The sequence below is a fragment of the Sus scrofa genome, chromosome 8 (genome assembly GCF_000003025.6).
Source record: "Sus scrofa isolate TJ Tabasco breed Duroc chromosome 8, Sscrofa11.1, whole genome shotgun sequence".
In the NCBI taxonomy this organism is placed as follows: domain Eukaryota; kingdom Metazoa; phylum Chordata; class Mammalia; order Artiodactyla; family Suidae; genus Sus; species Sus scrofa.
Genome location: NC_010450.4, coordinates 114,122,859 through 114,144,965, shown reverse-complemented (window position 1 = coordinate 114,144,965; position 22,107 = coordinate 114,122,859). Strand labels below are relative to the sequence as shown.

Sequence of the window (22,107 nt, the reverse complement as noted above, 5' to 3'; positions counted from 1 at the left end):
ATGATGTGTGAACCGTGATAGCCCAGCTCTGAGCTGCCACACTGAAATATTTCAGCGTTTGGCATTCTAGAGCTGCTCCCCTTAAGGGAAAGGAGCCTTGGTGTTTCAGCGCAAGTAGGTGGAAATGGATCTGTCTACCTCTCTGAGATATGGATAATGGTTAATAGCCCGTGGCTACGTCTTGAAACAATGCACATGTTATGGTCTGTAATTTTTTTATATCAGTCTGCCATTCTTCTATTTCATCTTGCCTGCTTTAATATGATCTTAACATCATTTTGACATGTATGTTACGTTTTTGAAGAGATTCAACTGTTTAGTGTCTCTAGGTGGGCGTGGATTTTGAACTTAACTTTTGAAATCCTTGGTTTCACTCCTAGTCTCATCTATAAACTGTGGGTTCTCAGTCAGTGACATTAAACCTCTGAACCAATAAAATGGGACTATAACTACTTCAGAGCACAGTAATGAGGATTAAAGGTCAGAGGACCTCTCATAATGTCAGGCACAAAGCAGACCTGAACAAATTTTAACAGTTTGTATATGAATAAACAGTGTGTTCAGCCGGCTTGGGTAATCACCAGTTAATTTTCACAAAATTTCCTACTTATAAACCTGGTGGGCTGAGGTTTAGCATGTGGAATCCTTTGGCAAGTTCCTCAGAGTCTGAAGTGATGTCTTCAGGAAGTTAAAGGCTTCTGTGTGAACACCTGAAAAGATTTTTGGTTTCCACTCCATATCAGGGGAACTGCCATTCACTGTTTAGACAGAGTTAGAGTAGTGGCAGAAATTGACAAAAGGGATTTGGAGGAAGATTGGAACTCTCTAACTTTACCCTTAATTTTTTTTTTTTCCTTTTTAAAAAATAAGCGGTCCTTGGTATGCTGCTGTTTTGGTTGAAGTGTTGTTTTGTTTTGTTTTGTTTTAAATGAGTTAATATTTAATTTGTTTTCGCTAGTTTCATTTTTAAGTAAAGCTGGTTGACTTCTGACCTTAGAGGGAAACACATGGACACCTTTGGGTTGCTGCCTCCTGTCAGTTTCTCTTTTCATGGAATCTTATAAAAGCCCCTAGGAAATATTTGGAGGGATAGGGAGCATTTGCCCAGGTATTATTGAAAACATTTGTTCTTACTGTACTTGCAACAACTTTTAGGGTTAAAGGTCACAGGGAAAAAAATTTTTTTTTTCACAGTGTAATTTAGAGATCTTGGGCATCAGAATCCAGAAGACCTCAGGCTATCTGAGTGGTAACTTGCTGGCTGTGTTACTTTGCGCAATTAAACCCTCTGGAATTCTTGTGGAACTTTAAACAAAATATAGGGAAGAAGCAGAAATAATCATACATCTATTAAAATAGACAGTGAGAACTTTTTAACGAAGCGATACTTTGAAGTGAGATATTGTTCTTTTAAGGAAGGATTACTGAGAATTCTAGACAGTTTCAGACTAGAGTAGCCTGTCCAACTTTATCTAATCTTATGGGGGATTTGAAGCCTCTATCCTGAATTACTGATATCATTTATTCAGTTGGTGAACATTTAGTGAGCACCTACTATATTCCAGCCACAATGCTAGGTACTAGCAATGCTAAGATGAAGGATGCACTGGGAACTGCACTGGCAGAAAAATCCCCTCATCTTTGATTATGGAGAGGAAAAAAAGAGTCAAAAAGAAGGACAGGGGTAGGGAGTTGGGAGGAAACTAGAAGTGGTTAGGCTGTGATTGGCTACCTCCCACTGATAATTTGAGATCTTCTGGCTTTGTAATGGGTATTGAATTGGAGCTTCTAAGTTCTGAGGCTGAACACTCCAAGTATGCCTTGCTTTACCCAATAAAAATATTATAGACAAATTTAGCCCTTAAGTTAAATAACTTTAAATTTAGAGCAAACTAGTTTCAGTGAAATCTAAAGGGTAAAATCAGTTTGGCTAAGATTTATGTACTGTGAGCAAAGAAAGCACTGTTGTAGATTTTTAAAAGAATAATCACTGTTAGTAGCATTTCATTTATTTTTCCCCATATTATAAGTAGTATGTTACTTGTAGAAGTTTAAAAGTACAAGGTAAACAAGTTCACCACCACCCAGAAAATCACTTAGTGTTACATCCACAGAGTCTTTCGCACCTCTAGAGAAGTACTGTATACGTATTGTGTTTACTGTGGTCCAGGCAACGTGCCACTATTTTACATATACACCAAATCTCCTGTTATCCTCACTCCAGCCCTATGAGGTAGATGCGATTATGGAGGAAAAGACTGATTTAGAGAAATTAAATAACTGTCCTGAAGTTACAAGCTAGAAAATTGTTCTCTACAAAACTAGGTTCGTTCTCCACATCCTGTTTTCTAACTTTTTTTCACCCACATATGGGCATCTCTATCACTAAAATACATTTAAACAACATCTTTTATAGTTTTCAATTGTATGGCTGTATCTCGATTTAATCAATCTCTTGTTGTTGGATAGTTTCCAGTTCTCTCTATTTTAAACAACTCTGCACTGAGTATCCTTCTAGCTATAGCGCACATCCATGATTATTGTAGTCTTTTTTTTTTTTTTTTTTTTTTAATGGTTGCACCAACTGCAAATGAAAGTTCCTGGGTCAGGGATCAAACCCAAGCCTCTGCACCTAGGGTCAGGTTCTTAGCCCACTGTGCCACAACGGGGACTCCTATTTTAGTCATTTCTTTGCATTGCATTTTAAAAAGTGAATTATTATGATCTTTAATTTACCTGCCTTTTTAAAAAGGCATATTCAGAATTAGAAAACTTTCTCTTTTCTCTCAAAGATTTGTTCTAATTTCTGTGTTCCTTTAGTGTTCCTCTTAAGATTTCAGCAATAGGATCAACATTCTCTGTGGGGCTGCACAATAGGTCAGTAGCTCGTTACTCAAGGGATTTATCTGATGAAAACCGGAACACGGAGACTTTCTTAAAGAACTATTTGTGTTTGTATTATTGTTATTGGCCATAAAGCTGAACTTCTTTTGTGGGGAAATACAGCAGAATGGAGCAGTGCTAACTTTACCAGGCAGAAGGGAAATTCTACTTCTACAGTTTGCCTCCTTAGTACCCAGTAGGATAGACAAGTTACATTTTGCAGATATTGCATTTAGCAGATTTATCGTTCAGGTTTAGAATAAATGCCATCACTTTTAAATAGGTTACCTTAAAAAAAAAATCTCTTGTTTGCACTCCTGAAAAGTGTATTATAGGTGAGACATTTTCCAGTTGATTTAATGAAAGGGCAAGAAATACCCATTAGCTAGTTTTCATTATAGGTATAAAGCATTTCTTCATTTAAGCATTTCTCAAGTTTTACTAAAATAGACCGTTTTTGCTATCCTGAGTCAAAATTTTACTTTTATTTTAGGTTTGTCTTTCCATTTCCAATACTAATTACTTTATTCTTAGGTTTGGTTTGTTTGTTTGGGGCTGCACCCTGGCTAGGGATCAAATTCACACCATAGCAGTGACCCAAGCCACTGCAGTGACAACGTAGACTCCTTAACCGGCTGTGCCACATGGGAACACCATCATGGTTTTGATGTTGGAATATGAGTGGTGTTCAGGTCAGCATCTTCCTACAGAAACCCAGATCAGGTCAATGTATTGATTCCTAACAATGACTTTTAATTCAAAACAGAATTTGAAGAAACAGGAAATAAAATTAAAGTATAGGGAGTTCCCACTGCAGCTCAGCTGGCTACAAACCCGACTGGTGTCCATGAGGATTTGGGTTTGATCCCTGGCCTCGCTCAGTGGGTTAAGGATCTGGTGTTGCCATGAGCTGTGGTATAGGTCGCAGATGCAGCTCAGATCCCATGTGGCTTTGGCTTGGCTGTGTCTGGCAGCTGCAGCTGCAATTCGATCCCTAGCCTGAGAATGTCCATATGCCACAGGTTTGGCCTAAAAAGAAAAAGAAAAAAAAGTATAAATAGTATGCACTGATTGGTTTTCTCTACTGCCAAACCCTAATTTGATGATTTGCTTACAATTTAAAATTTAGCCTTAGGGAGTTCCTTGATGGCTCAGTGGGGTAAAGATCGGTTATTGTCACTGCTGTAGCTCAGGTTGCTGCTGTGGTGCAGGTTTGATCCATGGCCCAGGAACTTTGGCATGCCAAGGGTATGGCCAAGAAAAAGACTAAAATTAAATTCACCTTTACAGTTTTGTGTCTTTAGTTTGATAGTGTCACTTAAAACTTTCAAACAAAAGTTTTAGATTTTTTTTTTAAAGCAGCAATAACTGGATTGAGTGTTTACCTTATATTTATAGCTTTTCTCGCAATATACCCCTTGTATTATTTAAAAAGAATAAAGCCACATACTGAAATTGCTAAAGAGGAAGGAATAAAAGGAGATGAAAGAGAACAAATTTGAAGCCAAAGTGTCAGAGAAGATAGCTAGCTACTAAAAGTCAAATCCATTGAAGGCACTGGAACGGCCTTTCAGGTAAGTGTCACTTCTCTGCCTCTTAGAACCTGTGCTAAGCTTCATTTCCTGTGGTACATTTGACTGTGGAAAGAGATGGCCAAATGTCAGGGCTGGCCTCAGGCAAAATGGAGAAGGAGCCTGAAATACCCACCTTAGGGCATTCTTAACTGAGTTTACCAGGCAGGACTTGCCTACATGGAAAAAGTGCTTGTTGAGTTATCTGTATAAGGGCAAGTTGCTAGCCAGTGGAAACCATGGACCTGGAGGCATCATATTTTTGGAAAACCAGGGTATGAGTATCTACCTCTGGAATTTAATTACCTCTTTTCAATGAAGATGATTAGCAATACAAAATACAGAGTTTCTCTTGTGGCTCTGCAGGTTAAGAACCTCATAGTGTCCATGAGGATTCGGGTTCAATCCCTGGCCTCGCTCAGTGGGTTAAGGATCCAGCATTGCTGTCAGCTGTGGCGTAGGTCACAGATGCGGCTCATATCTGGCATTGCTGTGTCTGTGGCATAGGGCAGCAGTTTTAGCTTTGATTTGATCCCTAGTCTGGGAACGTCCTTATGCCCCAGGTGTGGCTCTAACAAGGAAAAAGCAAGAAATACAAAATACATGATAAGAATTAAACTTTTGGAGCGATGCTTCGGGGCTCAACAGATTACGTTTCCGGTATTGTCGCTGCTGTGGTGCAGGTTCAGTCCCTGACTTGGGAACGTCCACATGCTGCGGGTATGGCCAAAAATAAATGAGTAAAGTTTAAAAAAAGAGACTTTTGAAAAGCTTTTCCACAGATGAGAGGAACTCAAGGGAGGAGTATCCCTGGAGGTGGAAAACAAGTGTAGAAAGAAAGATGCAGATGTGCCAAAGGCAGATTCTGTGTCCCTTTGAAGGTCATACCTAATTCCAAGGCCTGCTGGGCATTGGCTCCCACTGTTGGAACTGGGTCATGTGGGATCCTGGAGGCTCTGGCCTGGCGAGGGTGAAAATGGTGAAAATGTATGTTAGGGGCCTGCTCTGACCTGCTCTGCTGAGGAGGACCACCCTGGGAAGACCCCTCTTCACCACCACCCCACCCAGTGGGGTAAGCTTTCTTCACCTGCAAGTATTTTAAGTAGGTGGTCTGAGTTAAGAGGAAATGTGAAGGAGTGAGTTTTCATTTAGGGGTAGGAAAAAGGATTAAAGAGGAAGTGGTTTAGGATCAGGGGCCACTTAGCTAATTGAGATGCCAAGGAGGGATACCTTTAGATAGCAGCCCACCTCATGTGAGAAGTGGAGACCCTTCAGGAAGAGACTGGCAGCAGTGGTTGAAAATGAAGGTGAGCCCCCCACCCCCACTCCTCCCCGTGTAACCCCCGAGTGACCCGCCGCAGTGATAGGGAACACTTTTTTTTTTTTTTTTTTTGTCTTTTTGCCTTTTCTAGGGCTGCTCCCGCGGCATATGGAGGTTCCCAGGCTAGGGGTCCACGCGGGATCCAAGCCGTGTCTGCAATCTACACCACAGCTCACGGCAATGCTGGATCCTTAACCCACTGAGCAAGGGCAAGGATTGAACCCGCAACCTCTTGGTTCCTAGTTGGATTCGTTAACCACTGAGCTACAATGGGAACTCCTTTTTTTTTTTTTTTTTTTTTTTTTTTTTTTTTTTTTTTTTGAAGCTGCACCTTTTAACGAGAAAGACGCCAGATGTTGGAATTGGTTCTCCAAGCTTCACCAGACCCTGAAGCTGGAGATACTTTGGTAGCACAGTGATGGTTCAGTAATGGTAGATACTCTGAGATGGGTTCTAGAGGCAACTACATCAAATTCTCTATCCTCACACAGCCCTGCAAAATGGTGTTATTTTCACTGTGGAAATAGGGAAACAGTTTAGAAAAGTGAATGTCCTCGAGGGTGCAGAGCTGCTCGGAAGTGGAGCCGGGATTTGAAGCCCGGGCCAGCTGATCCTCGTGCCCACACCCTGCCCAGCATCCCCCTAGGCTTCCTGTAATCTCCCCACTAGCTTTGGAGGGATGGCAGGAGTGGGGGCTGTATTTTGATATGGGATTGTATGTCTCCCACTGCATCTCCTGAATGTCTCTCTGGTCTGCGTGGCCTTCAGGTCATGAAGTGAGGCCTGAGAAGTGAAGGTCCGCAGGCTTCGGCCAACTTGAACGTTGCAGCACCGCCCCACTCTGCTAGGGGACCACGAGCAACTTCGTCTGATGGACCTCCGTTTCCTGGCTGTGAAATGGGAATAAAATAGTATTTACTTCCTAAGGCGACTATGAATTATATTACTTTATGTGTGTAAAACACCGAGGATAATGCTGGGTTCATATTTGGTGGCTCAACGATCATTTTTTGCATGTAGGCTGTACCTCTAGTTTTTAAAACAAGAGTTCATTCCTATCATCTCACAGATCAAATTGTTATTCATTATTTCTCATGAAGGTAAGGCATTTTTCTTGTAATAGAATAGCTGTTTGTCACATCTTGCCTGTATTATAGGATCCTTTCTGACACCCTCCCCTCCTCCTTTCCTTCAGGGCTAAAATAGAGTTGTTATTATTTTCATTTTTTTGGTCGTGCCTGCAGCATGTGGAAGTTCCTGGGCCAGAGATTGAACCCATACCCCAGCAGTGACCTGAGCTGCTGCAGTGCCAGTGCCAGGTCCTTAACCGACTGTGCCAACAAGGGAACTCCAAAATAAAATTATTGAAATTGGTCGTCCACTGCCATTGAGTTCAAGAACTTTGGTAAGAAGTATATAACATCAGTTGTGAATGCTGAAAAGCTTTCCAAGCTGCCGTCACAATATGCCAGCCCTCTCAGCAGATGCTGGTAGCGTTAGGGAGTACAACCGCCACTGTCCCCACAGGGCTCAGCCTTCTGAGGAGTATTGTACCATGAGCAGCACTGTCCCAGAAAAGACCAGGGCCATTAAGAATCACAGACCCTACTGTCCTTCCCGGACAGTATGCTGCGCGTCTTTCTTTAGGAGGCCCCAAAGACGGTGTCTTTAACACAGCTGCTACTGTTCTCAGAGATTTGCATTTGATCTGCTAGTTATTTAACCATCCAGTTATTACCACCCCAGTAATTGCTACCAAACTTTAGTAGCAACAGTAGGCACTGTTTCTGTTAAATTCATATGTGTGTTATACATGATTTATTCTATATTCTGTGTCATATATCCTATATGATATGTATGTATATATATGCACAATTTATGTATATGGTATATCCTCTATGATGAGTTAGTGCTGAGAAGTACACTCCCTTGGTATATAGTTTGGTTGGCAGCTTATAAGCAGCAAGTGGGAACATTTACAATTTTACTTATCAAATACTTAAAGCGCTCATTGTGTGCCAGGGTTTGTTTTGAGCACTTAGAACTCCTTACTCATCTATTTCTCCTTAAACACTCTGCGGCAGATCGTATTATCCCCATTTTAAGAATCCTCATTTGATGGAAGTCCCCATGTAGTGCAGCTGGTTAAGGATCCAGTGTTGTCACAGCTGTGATGCAGGTTGCATCTGCAGTGCAGGTTCGATCCTTGGTGCAGGGACTTCCACATGCTGCAGGTGCAACCAAAAAATACATATATATATATATATATATATATGTCCTCATTTGAGACATGGAGAGGTTAAGTCACTTGCCTAAGGTCATGAAGCTAGAACGAGGCAGAATTCGGTTTCAAAAGCAGACAGTTTGGCTGCAAAGTCTAACCACCGCACTGTTGATTGTGGAATCTCTCATGCATCTCCGTTTGGGCCTCATTTGTGTCTTTGCACTTGCAGTTTTAGCAAAGGAAACATCACACCTGTTCAAACATGCTATCAACTCCTTATGGTTTACCATGTGGAGGATACAACTAGGTAATACATTTCCATGTTGCTATTGAAAGATGTTGATGCTTAATTTTCAATGTGGTACTGTCAGACATTTCTCTCTAAAATGCTTGTGAGGATTCAGTCAGGCCTGATGTTGAGTCTGGGAAAGGAGCAATGCATTCATCCCTCCAGTTTGCTGATCACTACACTCAGCTGCAATCTATTCCTGCTGCTCTAAGAGTTGTTTAAGTTTTAGGGCTTTCACCTATGGTAAATTAAAATGTTGAGAAGTCCTTATTGGAGAAGAATAGCTTGTACATGTGAGGTTTCTTTGAACGTTTCAAATTACTCCTGGAGACAGTAGTGGGCAGAATAATAGAGCCCCAAAGATGTTCACATCCTAATCCCCAGACGCTTGGAATCAGTTATGTTACTTGGAAGGGGAAATTAAGGTTGCTCATCAGCTGATTTAAGATATGGAGACTATCCTGGATTATCTGGGTGGACCCAGTATAATCACAAGAGTTGTTATATAGGTGGAAGAGTGAGGAAGAGTCAGAATCAGAGTCGGCACCATGAGAAAGATTCAAATATGGCCATGGTTGGTTTTGAAGATAAAAGGGGGCCACGAGCCTAGAAAAGCATGCAGTAATCTCTAAGATGCTATAGAGGCTGGAAAATAGATTTTCCCCTGGGCCTCTAGAAAGGAGAGCATAGCCCTACTGACATTTCAGTGTTAACCCCCTGAGACCTATTTTGGACTTTTGATTTCTAGAACTATAAGAAGAGAAATTTGTGTTGTGTTAAGCCACTACATTTACAGTGACTTATATAGCAGCAACAGGAAATTAATAGAGGGTTACTAGAATAGTCTGTGCTTTGATTTGTTCCTTATGCCAGTCCTGTGAAAGAGCTGCTTAATCTCATGATTTATTGTGTAGACATGTCACGTGTAGCAAGTGTTTACCTTTTGGGGGCTATTTTGCATGTAAACTGAACCACTTTGGGGCAGAGGGGGTTAACTTGATTATTCTATACATTTTTATACCTGGTAAATATTTAAAATGACAGTATCGGGGTTTTGGCAAAAAAGAAAAGAAGTCTTACTGATTCCTGCGCAAGCTGAACCACTCGAGCATCAGAGCTGCTCTGCTTGCCTAGCAATGTTACAACAAATTCTTTGAAAGAGCACTTCTATACAAGGGATTTCCAAATTGTCATGAATTACATAAATAAAAGGTGGTATCATTCATTGGGTCATCTGTACTATGTACCTAGAGGGTTGTAGATCCTTGAGTAGACAATATCTTGGAATCAACAGGTCATTTATGGAAATTAAAAATAGCAAGAATGATCGTAATAGATGCGGCTTTGTTGTTTATTTTTTAAAGGAATCCTCTAACAGCAGCCTTACATTGTGATTTGCAGACAGCTTGCATCCGTTAAGGGTCTCCCTTCTGTGTCATATAGAAATAGCACCGGTGTCAGAAATAAAATCTTGAGAATTTTTCTGCTTAAGAAGGAAATGTTGGTAATTTTAAAGAAATATGGCTGGCATACTAGCTGGTTGGTGTAAATATATAGAGCAGTTTCTAGAGGGAAGAATCTGTTTTGTATAGAAGTAGAAAAAATTGGAAATTCTTAAAACCATGGAGAAAGCATATTTGGAGTCACTTTTTAGGGCTACATGAATCTGAGGTTATCCTTAGAACTGTCCTTTACCAGTTGCCATCCAGTGGCTTTGGTGTGTTGGATTTTATAAACAACTACATCATGAAGTCACCTTAGCGAGCACAGGATAAAACTGGTTCTGATGCCTTTGCTGGAACAAGTGAACAGGCTGAATGGTACAGTGAAACAAATCTCTCTAAGGTTATCTGTAATGTAAATCTGTGAATTTCCATGCCAGGAGGTGTGTCTGGCCTATACACGATGTATTTGGATTATTAGATTCATGCGTGTAGGGAAGATGGCTACTCCTCTGCCTTTGTGAGTTCTGATACAGTGGGATGTGTTTAGTAGCATCTGCCCTGGGTCTCAGCTCCAGAGCCTGACCCAACTTGCTTCCACTCAGCGTCGCCTCACCGCGTGCCTGTTTATCCACCAGCCTCTTCCCCCTCTCCTTGCCCTGTTAATATACATGATGTTGCTTACTAATTAGTGCTTTTGTTCAGTTGTTTATTGTGACAAGGCCACTGTAAAACCTAGATGAGAGAAATCATTACTCGATATCAATTATCAGCCTGCTAGGAACAGGTAAGATTAGAACACAGGCACAGTGTGAGAGGGAGAGACGAGGGGGGAGGGGGCAGAGGGAGAGAGGGGAGGAGGGAGTACAGTTTTGTGTGGAAAAATAACTAAATGCAGAGGAAGGAAATCATAGTGGAGGATTTCATAGTAGAAATTCCCCCAGCCACTGTTCTCACCAGGTTCTCAAGATAGGTTGCTTTGGATTTCATAACAAGTCTTGACTATCCTCTGCTATACAGATAGCTGAGACTTGCCCAAGGCCTCCTCAGTTCCTCCTAAAATTGATTGATGCCTTCAACACAATCTTTGAACTCTTGCTAAGTGCTAGACTTTATTCTTGATTCTAGGGATTCAGTGAGCAAGAGATAGTTACAATTTTTACCCTTAACGGAGATTGAGTTTATGTATTGAGAGGAAAAAGTGCTGAAAAGGGAAGTTGAGCAGATGATGAGCAAGTGAAACTAATTAATGAGATCTTCTCAGATGTGGACCAGTTCTTCAAAGGAAACATTGGGAGTGACTGGGGAAGCCTGGCCTGGCAGAGTGAGAAAAAATTTCTCGAGGGGGGTTGGACTTGGACTGAGATGTGAAGGGTGAGAAGGCATCTGCAGAGGGAGCAGGGGAAGTGTCTGGAAGGAAGGGATGTCCATCTGGCCGCAGCATCTGAGCTGGAGAGGGCGGGGAAGGAGAAGGTGGCCAGGCAGGCAGGACTCGGTAGGGAGTGTGGGCTGCAAACTTTTTAAGGCCTATGAGTCTTCTTCCAAATGCAATGAGAAGGCATTGTGAAGTGATCTAAGGAGAGGCCCATGGTTTGATTTGTTTGGAACCGGCCCCTGTGTCTGCTAGGCAGAGTGGAGTAGAAGGGGGCACGTGTAGAAGCAAGGAGACCCATTAGGAAGCTGCTGACAACATTCTTCATGGAAAATGATGTGAGCTGGAGCAGGTGACAGTACCGCCGTGTGGAGAGCAGTGGATAGATGTCAGCGGTTTGGAGATAGCATAACGAACTTAATGGATAGACTTGGATGGATGACATGTCAGAGCAGGAGAAGACAAGCAGGACTCCGGGTTTTTAGTGGTGAGGAGGTTGTAGGGATTAGAGTTCTGTTTTGGCCATTGTTTGCTTTGAGTTGACTGTCAGTCGTCTTAGCGGTGATAGTTGTCAAATGGCCAGCCGTGATTCTGAGCACTTCACTCGGGGACAAGATCAGGGCTGGAGGGTATCAGCATAGAAGTGGAATATTAAAGTGATGGGAAATCTAGAATCACCTCGAGAGATTTTGTGGGCAGAGAAGAGGGAAAGACCAGGCCCTGAGGAATAACAGCGTTAATAAATAGATGAAGTAGGAGACCAGGGAGTAACCAGTGAGGTAGGAGGAGGACCAGCAGAGCAGGGTTCCACATGCTGACAAAATCAAGCATTTAAGGCAGGATGGAGCAGTCAGTTCTGCTGTAAGTTCTTGAGGAGTTAAGATGAGAACACCGTGTTCCTTGGGTTTTACAATGTGGAGGATTCATTTACATGGTGATCTTGTTGCACTTTTTAGAAGAATGATTTAAAGCACAACTGTAACTGATCTCCAGCATCCCCTTCAGGGAGCTTTCCCCACTCTCTCCCTTCTGTACTTCACCCCCATGGGCTAGGTGACCCCTCTTTGTTCCAGAATAGTAGTTAGGCCTTTCTCTGTCGCTAGACTACCATATTGTAATTTATACTTAAAAAAAAATTTTTTTTTTATTTCCTAGCATGAGTTAGGCACTCAACACATGTTTTCTAAATTAATGAGTATTCTCAAATCTTGCTTTTTCCACTTATTTACTCCTGTATTGTGTCTGGCAGAAGTGGATGAAGAGCCCAGGTTTTCTGATTTTCAGTCAGCTACCCTCTTCTTCAATAGCCACTGTCTGGCCTGGGCTGAGGGTATCTTTGGGCTGGGACTGCCCTCCCCCCTCCCACCAGTTGCCAATGATTGATTTGGAAGGCTTGCTCAGCTCTGGTGCCTTCTTAGACATTTTATGTGAACCATGTACCCTATACTTTCTTGGGAGCCATGTGTGAAAACATGTGAAAGTCCACTTCCTTTTTTTTTTTTTTTTTTTTTTTTTTTTTTTTTTAGAGCCGCTCTTGTGGCACATGGAGGTTCCCAGGCTAGGGCTCTAATTGGAGCTACAGCTGCCAGCCTATGCCACAGCCATAGCAACACAAGATCTGAGCCACATCTGCGACCTACACCACAGCTCACGGCAACGCCAGATCCTTAACCCATTGTGCGAGGCCAGGGGTTGAACATGCAACCTCATGGTTCCTAGTCAGATTCGTTTCCACTGCGCCACGACAGGAACTCCAGAAAGTCCACTTACCTATTTCAGAAACCTCATCTCTTTCCCACCTCAGGGTTCCTTGGGCGATGCCGTCTGCACGTGTTCTACCATACAGGTGATCGTTTTGGAAATTTTATTTGCCTCACTAAATAATTGAGTTACCATAAAGACTTAGTAGTGACTCAAACAACCTCAAAAGGGTTCTCTTTAGCAAGTTTTCTTTTTTCATCTTGGTAGTTATTTTCCTACCAAGGCTGTGTGGAAGTTGTTTTTTTTTTTTTTTTTTTTTCTCTACACTACTTCTCTCACTTTGTTTTCCACTTCATTATCCTCCTGTTGCAACACCCCAATTATACTAGTTGCTGTGGAGATATTAAGTGTATTGCTAATAATGGAGGATTATTCCTTTAGGTGGAAGAATAGAAGCAAGAGAAGGATATAAATTTTGTTATTGTGCAGATGTCTCCTAGTAACAGAAATAACTAAGCGGTACTAGAGACTGTGGTGCAGAGATGTCTATATGGGTTGGCTTATGTTCTTAGAGAGGATTGGATTTCTTAACTAAAGAAAATATTAATTTAAGCTTCTGGCCCTTGTAGAGATTAACGCCTTATATTAACACTTTACTATTCATTCTTTAATTTATATCTTTTATTTAATAAGATGTTGCTTCATATGGACAAAATATTTTGCAGACTTTAGCTTTTAAAATTCACTTCTTAAAACCTTTTTTTTTAACTTTATGAAAGTTACTATTCATTACTATTCATTCTTTACTATTCATTCTTTACTATTCATTCTTTAATTTATATCTTTTATTTAATAAGATGTTGCTTCATATGGACAAAATCTTTTGCAGACTTTAGCTTTTAAAATTCACTTCTTAAAACCTTTTTTTTTTTTTAACTTTATGAAAGGAGACACTTTTTTAGGGCTGTGCCCGTGGCATATGGAGGTTCCCAGGCTAGGGGTTGAATCAGAGCTGCAACTGCCAGCCTACGCCACAGCCAGAGCAACGCAAGATCTGAGCTGCGGCTGCCACCTACGCCACAGCTCACAGCAACACCAGATCCTTAACCCACTGAGTGAGGCCAGGGATAGAATCGGCAGCCTTATGCTTCATTCCTAGTCAGATTTGTTTCCACTGAGCCACGACGGGAACTCCAGGAGACACATTTTAATATTGTTCATCTGACTTGTAGTTCATGAAATCTTGCAGTTTTCCATGGACTTTATTATAAATCAGGTGATTGTGTGTCTTGACTTGCCCAGGACAGTCCCAGTATACATCTCGTCCTGGCGTGATTATTAGTAAGTCTCTCTTTCACTCACATCTGGCCTGGTTAGGATGTTAAAGTACATGGTCACCTTCATTAAAGACCACATTTAATAGAAAACTAAGGGAATCAAGTATTTTATATATTTTTGTTTTAATCCATATAACATGTATATAGATATGGATATATAGGTGGATTATATACACACATGCGTACGCATATACACATATATATCTGGTTTTTACTTTTTCCAACTAAACTTATAGTTTGGAACTTGCCACATGTCTTGATGCAGTCGACAGTTATTTGTTGTTGTTGTAAGCACATCAGAAGACTTTATCTTTCTGGTTTCCTCATGTAATATTTTTTTCTAAGATCCATTTGACTGTAATAACACCTGACCTGGCTCCTCCTAGATGGGCAGGCTCTATTTTCAGGGGGTGATATCATCCCAGTATTAGCTGTTGTGATTTGAAATGACTTCCCATATGTCAAGTTTTGTTTCCCTTTGCCCAATACATATGTCACCTCTTGTTCACATTAGAATTTGCATGTGGAATGGGTGTATGTCCTGGACTGTGCCATTGCCTCATCTCTGTTAGCAGTTCCATTATTGATACACCCAAAAGGAAAGCAATAAATGTGGAGTAAGCAACAAAAAATCTTTTAATATCTTGGACCCTTATATGAGTGAAAAGTGCTCTTTTGTTTTATGGTTTTGTTTTTTGGTGTTTTTTTGCATTTTAGGGCCACACCCATGGCATATGGAGGTTCTCAGGCTAGGGATCCAATTGGCCTATGCCACAGCCACAGCAGCATGAGACCTGAGTCGAGTCTGTGACCTACACCACAGTTCACCACAACGCCAGATCCTTAACCCACTGAGCAAGGCTAGGGATCGAACCTGCAACCTCATGGTTCCTAGTCGGATTCATTAACCACTGAACCACGACGGGAACTCCTTTTTGTTTTCTGGGGTTTTTTTAAAGTGCTATTTTGATAGTCAATCTTGCATTTAAGAAATACGTACATTTCTTTCCTAATCCTTAGTATCAAGTTTATTATTGAAAAAACTCTGAAAATCATAACTAAAGGTTTTTGTAATTGATCAAAAGTCCTTGGGGAGATTTCTGGCAGGTGTGCGCTGGAGCCAAGGGGACCTCAGAGTGGTTTTTTGAAAGAAAGTGAATTACGACTATTGAAGGCCATCTCTTGCAGTTAATCTCTAGGAAACAGCCCTGGCACACCCTTCAGTATGTCGAACGAATACACATTGGTCAAGGGGAAGGGCTTGGTAACAACCAGCAAGCACCTGTTTTGTGCCAGGCAGGGTGTACTGCTGAAAACAACGGTCCATCCCCTGGTGGAGCCTCCCACCCAGTGTGGGAGACGTCCAGCAAAACCAGGAAGTAAGTATACATTACAAATTGTGAAAGTGGATCAACAGTGCTGAGAGAGAATCAGAGGGAGACTTTTATTTTTTTTAATTTAATTTTTAATTTTATATTGGAGTATAGTTTTGTTTTGTTTTGTTTTTTCTTTTTTAGAAAGGCTGCACCCATGGCATGTGGAAGTTCCCAGGCTAGGGATCAAATTGGAGCTGCAGCTGCAGCTGCCAGCCTACACCACAGCCACAGCAATAGCAATGCCATATTTGTCTGCAATCTACACTACAGCTCACAGCAACAACAGATCCTTAACCCAGTGAGTGAGGCCAGGGCTCAAACCCTCATCCTCGTGGATACTGCCTGGTTTGTAACCCCTGAGCCACAATGGAAACTCATGTATTGGAGTATAGTTGATTTACAGTGTTGTTGATTTCAGGTGTACAGCCAGGTGATTGAATCCTACATATATATCCATTCTTTTTCTTTTTTTGCCATTTCTTGGGCCGCTCCCTCAGCATATGGATGTTCCCAGGCTAGGGGTCTAATCAGATGTAGCCACCGGCCTATGCCAGAGACACAGCAACGTAGGATCCAAGCTGCGTCTGCAACCTACAGCTCACGGCAATGCCGGATCCCCAACCCTCTGAGCAAGGCCAGGGATCGAACCCGCAACCTCATGGTTTCTAGTCAGATTCGTTAACCACTGCGCCACCATGGGAACTCGTATCCATTCTTTTTCAGATTCTTTTCTCACATAGGTCATTACAGAATATGAGTAAATTCCCTGTGCTATACAGCAGGTTGTGGTTGCTTATCTATTTTATATATAGTAGTATGTATATGTTAATTCCCAAACTCTTAATTTATTCCTCCCCCTACCTTTTCCCTGTGGTAATCATAAGTTTTTGAAGTCTGTGAGTCTGTTTCTGTTTTGTAAACACATTCATTTGTGTCATTTTTTTTAGATTCCACATATAAGTGAAATCATGTGGTATTTGTCTTTCTCTGTCTGACTTTCTTCATTTAACCCAATATCTGGGTCCATCCATCTTGCTGCAAATGGCATTATTTCATTCTTTTTTTATGGCTGAGTAAAATTCCATAGTATATGTGTACCTATGTTTATTCATTCTTCTGTTGATGGACGTTTAGTTTGCTTCCATGTCTTGGCTATTGTAAGTAATGCTTCAGTGAACATTGGGGGGTGCATGTATCTTTTCAAATTATGGGTTTTTTCTGGATATATGCCCAGGAGTGGGATTGCTGGATCATATGGTAACTCTGGTTTTTTAAGGAAACTCCATACTGTTTTCCATAGTGGCTGTGCCAATTTACATTCCCACTAAGAGTGTAGGAGGGTTCCGTTTTTGAAGGAGACTTACTTTAGAGAGTGGTCAGGAAAGGATTCCTTTGAGGAAGGAACATTAAAGTTGAGAAGTGAAGGTTGAAAAGATACTGATCATTTATAATTGTTAATCCAGGCAAAATCTATGATGTTGGTGGTACACCAAGGTGTGAATCGGGTTAAATAATTTGTTCAAGGTAATGTAGCCAATTAGGAAGCAGATACAGAGCAAATAAGAAGCTCTGTTGGAGTTCCCTTCATGGCTCAGTGGTTAACAAACCCTACTAGGATCCATGAGGATGCGGGTTCAATCCCTGGCCTCACTCAGTGGGTTAAGGATCCAGTGAAGCCATGAGCTGTGGTGTAGGTGACAAATGTGGCTCAGATCCTGTTTTGCTGTGGCTGTGGTGTCTGCCAGTAGCTGTAATTCCATTTCAGCCCCTATCCTGGGAATTTTCATATGCCATGGGTAGGTGGCAAATGTGGCTCAGATCCTGTGTTGCTGTGGCTGTGGTGTAAGCCAGTAGCTGTAATTCCATTTCAGCCCCTATCCTGGGAATTTTCATATGCCATGGGTTGCCCTAAATTAGAGGAAAAAAAAAAAAAAAGCTCTGTCTAGATTCCTCTATCAGTTTTCTCTACCTATTTCTTTTTTCAGTTATTGCCTTTTCAAAAAAAAAAAAAAAAAAAAATGGCTGTACTCACAGCATATGGAAGTTCCCAGGCAGCGATTGAATCTGGATCCTTTAACCCACTGCTCCAGGGCAGGTCTGCAGTGACCTAAGCTGCTGCAGTCCGATTCTTAACCTACCCTGCCACAACGGAAACTCCCAAATATTGCCTTTTTGACAGGTTTTTCTTAACCATTTCCTCCCCTTGAGAAATTTTAATGCCCTTCGGAGGACCACAAGCCATTTTTTCCGTCCTTAGAGCACTCACTTTCATCCTGAGAATGCACACCCTATCAGTTACTATCTGCAGACCTCATTTTAGGACTGTCCGAAGTAGGCTTTTATTGGGTTAGCATAGTATCCTTGGATCCTCAACTGGATTTTAAGTTCTTTGAAGCAGAGAACCATCTCTAGTAAGGACAACATGATAATAGATGGCACTTACCATGACACTTAAAAATCTTCCATGAGGTTGACAAGGGTGAAATAAAAATGTGGGAAGTAAAGCATGAAAAAAAAATCCTTAAGTGGTCTAGTTAGTCTAATTTTTTATTTAGCTGAAGAAACTAAGACTACTAGGAAGTTGCTAATCAGTCTCTAATCCAGTTAGATGCCATTTCTGGACGCTCTTGGTAAGGAGCAGATTCAGTAAGGTGGTGATTGTCGGAAGAATTCAGGTTTTATTGCACAGCCTGAAGATTTGGATATGCACAAAGCTGCAATCTTAGGAAGATTAATTTGACACACTCTTCTGTCTCATACTTTACTGCAGCATGATAATTATCATGACAAGGGTGCTTCTAATGGGGATAAAAAGAGAAAATCTGATTAATAATTGCTTCTGTGTTTCAGAGGCAGCACAACATTTGTCTACAAAGACAACTTTATAGGAATTCAGGAGAAAAGTGAACTAAAGATAGAGAATACAAATAACCTTTTACAAAGAAGGAAATTAAGCGAGTGATATAACTGTGCTTTATCAGTGAGATTCTTTTGTCGTTAAAGATGAGGTTATACATATCAGAAGGACATGAGCTTATCAAGGGTAATTCATGTGATTATTATGTTAGGAAGGCAGCGAATTGATTCGAATAGGAGAAGGAAGCCATACTCTGGATCTTTCTCTGTGTATCTGTCCATGTGTTAGTGTATGTGTGTGTGTATGAGAGAGAAATTTAGCTCAAGCTAGTTTTAGTTATCTTGCCATCATAGAAACTAGAGTAAGGTATACCTGTCTTAATGAACGGTCTTGGAATTTCCAGTTGTGCCTCCATGATTTTTGGAGGGAGTCTCAGTCTGTCAAACAAACTTAATACGTTTTGCAGTGACTGCTTCCTTTTAGTTTCTTCGTTGACCACTCATCACATATAGATCTCAGTTTTTCTTTAAGGATCTTGATCCAACAGTGGTATTTTCTGTTCTTTTGTAGAGAAGACAGAAGACTAAAGGTAATGTAGAGTATTAGACCCTAAGTTTCATTTCCGTTCTTTTTGCCCCTAAGTTTCATTTCTGTTCTTTCTGTTCAGTTGCCTTTAATGGGTAAGCAAGTAGCAGGAAAATTATAAACAACAGCCAAAAGATGTAATTGGTAAAAGTTCTTTCTAAATGGTTGTAGAGAAGACAGAAGACTAAAGGTAATGTGGAGTATTAGACCCTCAGTTTCATTTCCATTCTTTTTACTCCGTTTGCCAAGTACTTGAGCTCCTGCCCTGCACTGCCATCATTAAAAAAGATGAGGCTGAATTTTTTTTGTTTGTTTGTTCTGAGTGAGGTACTCGAACCTTGCTTCTAAAACACCGTTTTTAAAAATAGTCTTAAGGTTGGCTACATACACACTTTTTCATACAAGTAATTAACTAGCTATTTTTGAATTCTAAGACTCCTTTGATCCCATTCAACGTGAAACTTAAAAAGAAGGAAATGTTGACAAAATGCTTTTTTGGAATCACTTGTCCTCAAACACATTTTTATTCATTTAAATGAGATTATATTCCAATGCAGATTTGAATTGACTATTTAAACATAACCCATTTAACAAATATTGCTGTCTGATGAGCCAGCTTTATTATTAAGTATTTGTTTATAAACCACAAGTGTTACCAATAGTTTCTAAATATTGTGTCTGGAAAGGGAAGTAGTGTGATGTCAGCTGTGAGTTGCCATGGACACGGTTGTCCCTGAGAAGCTGAATGAGCAGAGGGTGTGACTGCACGGGAAATTGGAGGTGGAGCTCTGAGGTCGAGTCCTTAGGGTCTATCTCCATCCATTCCAAGGGTGCCTTCACCAGAAAAGGCTCAAAGGTCTTGCACCCTCTGGGTTAAAACTGAAAAGTAAGATTCCCAAAAAGTTCTTAGGGTAACCAACCAGGTCATTTGCACGTGGTTTTTTGTACAGTTCTGAACTGTAGATATAATTCAAATGCTGTTTGAAATCAAGATGTTTTAATTTAAAATCACAGTGTAAAAACTTACCTGGAAATTTGCAAATGGCTGAAAAAATGTCTTTTGAGTCTTGGCTGTTATCTTTGTAGTCGAATTTATGTCTTATTGGCAGATCCATCTCATATGAGCTGCATCTTTTTAGCTGATGGCCAGGCTCTTGGTACTAAGGTTCCTTGAGGCAGGCAGCTTGGGAACTCCCCACTTATGGAACTGCATTAAAGTGCGTCTTTGGCGATGAGACTGCTATTAAGGGATGTCCTAAAAATGTCATTTTGGAAGGAAAGCAAGTCTTAGGTATAGTTTCATCAGGGTACAAGTTTGCAAATGGCACGCTGCAGATTTGTGCTAAGTGCTGCACCCTGAATGAAGCCTTTAATTTCAGCAGGATAAAGTGTGCCCTGTCATTTGGTACACAAAGCATCATCTTCACATCTGTTGGAATGAATATGTACATAGACTATGAAAACTGTGGGGGCAGAGATGGAATTACAGGTCCAAATCCATCATACCACAAAATGGAGTGCTGCCCTGACCACAAATGTTGTTTCATCAACATTAAGCAGTGCTTAGAATGCTCTCTATGTTTAAAAGGCTTGAGTGCTTTTGAATTAGAAGGCAGATTTAGATCCATGGTTGTGTTTGAGCAAATTGTCATTGTCCTTAAAGAACATATTGGGGGGGGGTATTAATTTTCGATTGTCGCTTTACAGGTGAAATCACAATATTTGGAGTATTTCTTGTTTTTATTTTTGAAAAATTACCCTCAAATATATCTTTAAAATGAATGAGTTTACTATAGGTAATTCTGAGAAGTACTTTTTTGTAAATTAATAGCCTTTATTTTTTGGAGCAATTTTAGGTTTACAGAGCTATTAAACAGAAAGTACAGAGCTCTCATATGCCATCCCCCTTCTCACCCAGTCTCCCCTATTAATATTTTGCATTAATGGGGTATATTTGTTACAATTGATGAGCCAGTGTTGATACATTATTATTAAATAAAGTCCATAGTTTACATTAGGGTTCACTCTTGTATATTCCATATGTTTTGACAAATGTATGACATAGCCATTGTTTACAGTATTATATAGAATAGTTTCACCACCCTAAAAATCCCCTGTGTTTCACCTGTTTATCCCTCCTTTCCCTTTATCCAACCCCTGGCAACCATTGATCTTTTTTATTCTCTCTGTAGTTTTGCCTTTTCCAGAATGCCATGTAGTTGGAGTTATGTAGTATGTAGCCCTTTCAGATTGGCTCTTCTACTGAGCAGTTTGCATTTAAAATTCTTCCATGGTTTTTTGTAGCTTGAGATAGTTCATTACTTTTTATCCCTGAACTATATTGCATTGTATGGATGTGTCACAGTTTATCCTTTCACCTGTTGGAGGACGTCTTGGCTGCTTCCAGTCTGGGACAGTTATGAATAAACCACTGTAAACATTTGGGTACAGGTTGTTGTGTGGACACAAGTTTTTAGCTCCTTTGCATAAATTCCAGAGAGCACAATTGCTAGATCATATGGTAAAAAGTGTATTTAATTTTGTAAGAAATCACTAGACTGTCTTCCAAAGTGGTTGCACCGTTTTGCATTTCCACCATCAATTCATGAGAGTTCTTGCTGCTCCACATACTCCCCATCATTTGGTGTTGTCGGTGCTCCAGATTTTGGCCCTCCTGATGGGTGTGGTGGTATCTCGTTGCCATTTTAATTTGCATTTCCCTGTGACATATGATGTGAAGCATCTTTTCATATGCCTGTTTGTCATCTCTACATCTTCTTTTGGTGAGATCTGTTCAGATGTTAGACCCACTTATTAATTAAGTTGTTTGTGTTCTTAATGTTGAGATTTAAGAGTTTTGGGTATATTTTGGAGAATAGTCCTTTATCAGATGTGTCTCTTAGAAATATTTTTTCCTTGTCTGTTACTTTTCTTCTTATGCTCTTGACACTGCCTTTTTTGCAAAGCATAAGATTTTCATTTTAGTGAAGTCCAGCTTAAATCAATGATTTCTTTCAAGGATTGTACTTTTAACTGTTGTATCAAAAAAGTCATCTCCAGGGAGTTCCTGTCATGGCTCAGTGGTTAACGAATCCAACCAAGAACGATGAGGTTGCAGGTTCGGTCCCTGGCCTTGCTCAGTGGGTTAA

The 22,107-nt window shown here is 40.7% G+C and overlaps 1 protein-coding gene across 6 annotated transcripts in view; it reads left to right on the top strand.

The window, feature by feature from the left end:
• SGMS2 (sphingomyelin synthase 2) overlaps window positions 1-22,107 on the top strand; it is a 93,221-nt gene that overhangs the window by 981 nt on the left and 70,133 nt on the right. The window lies entirely within an intron of this gene.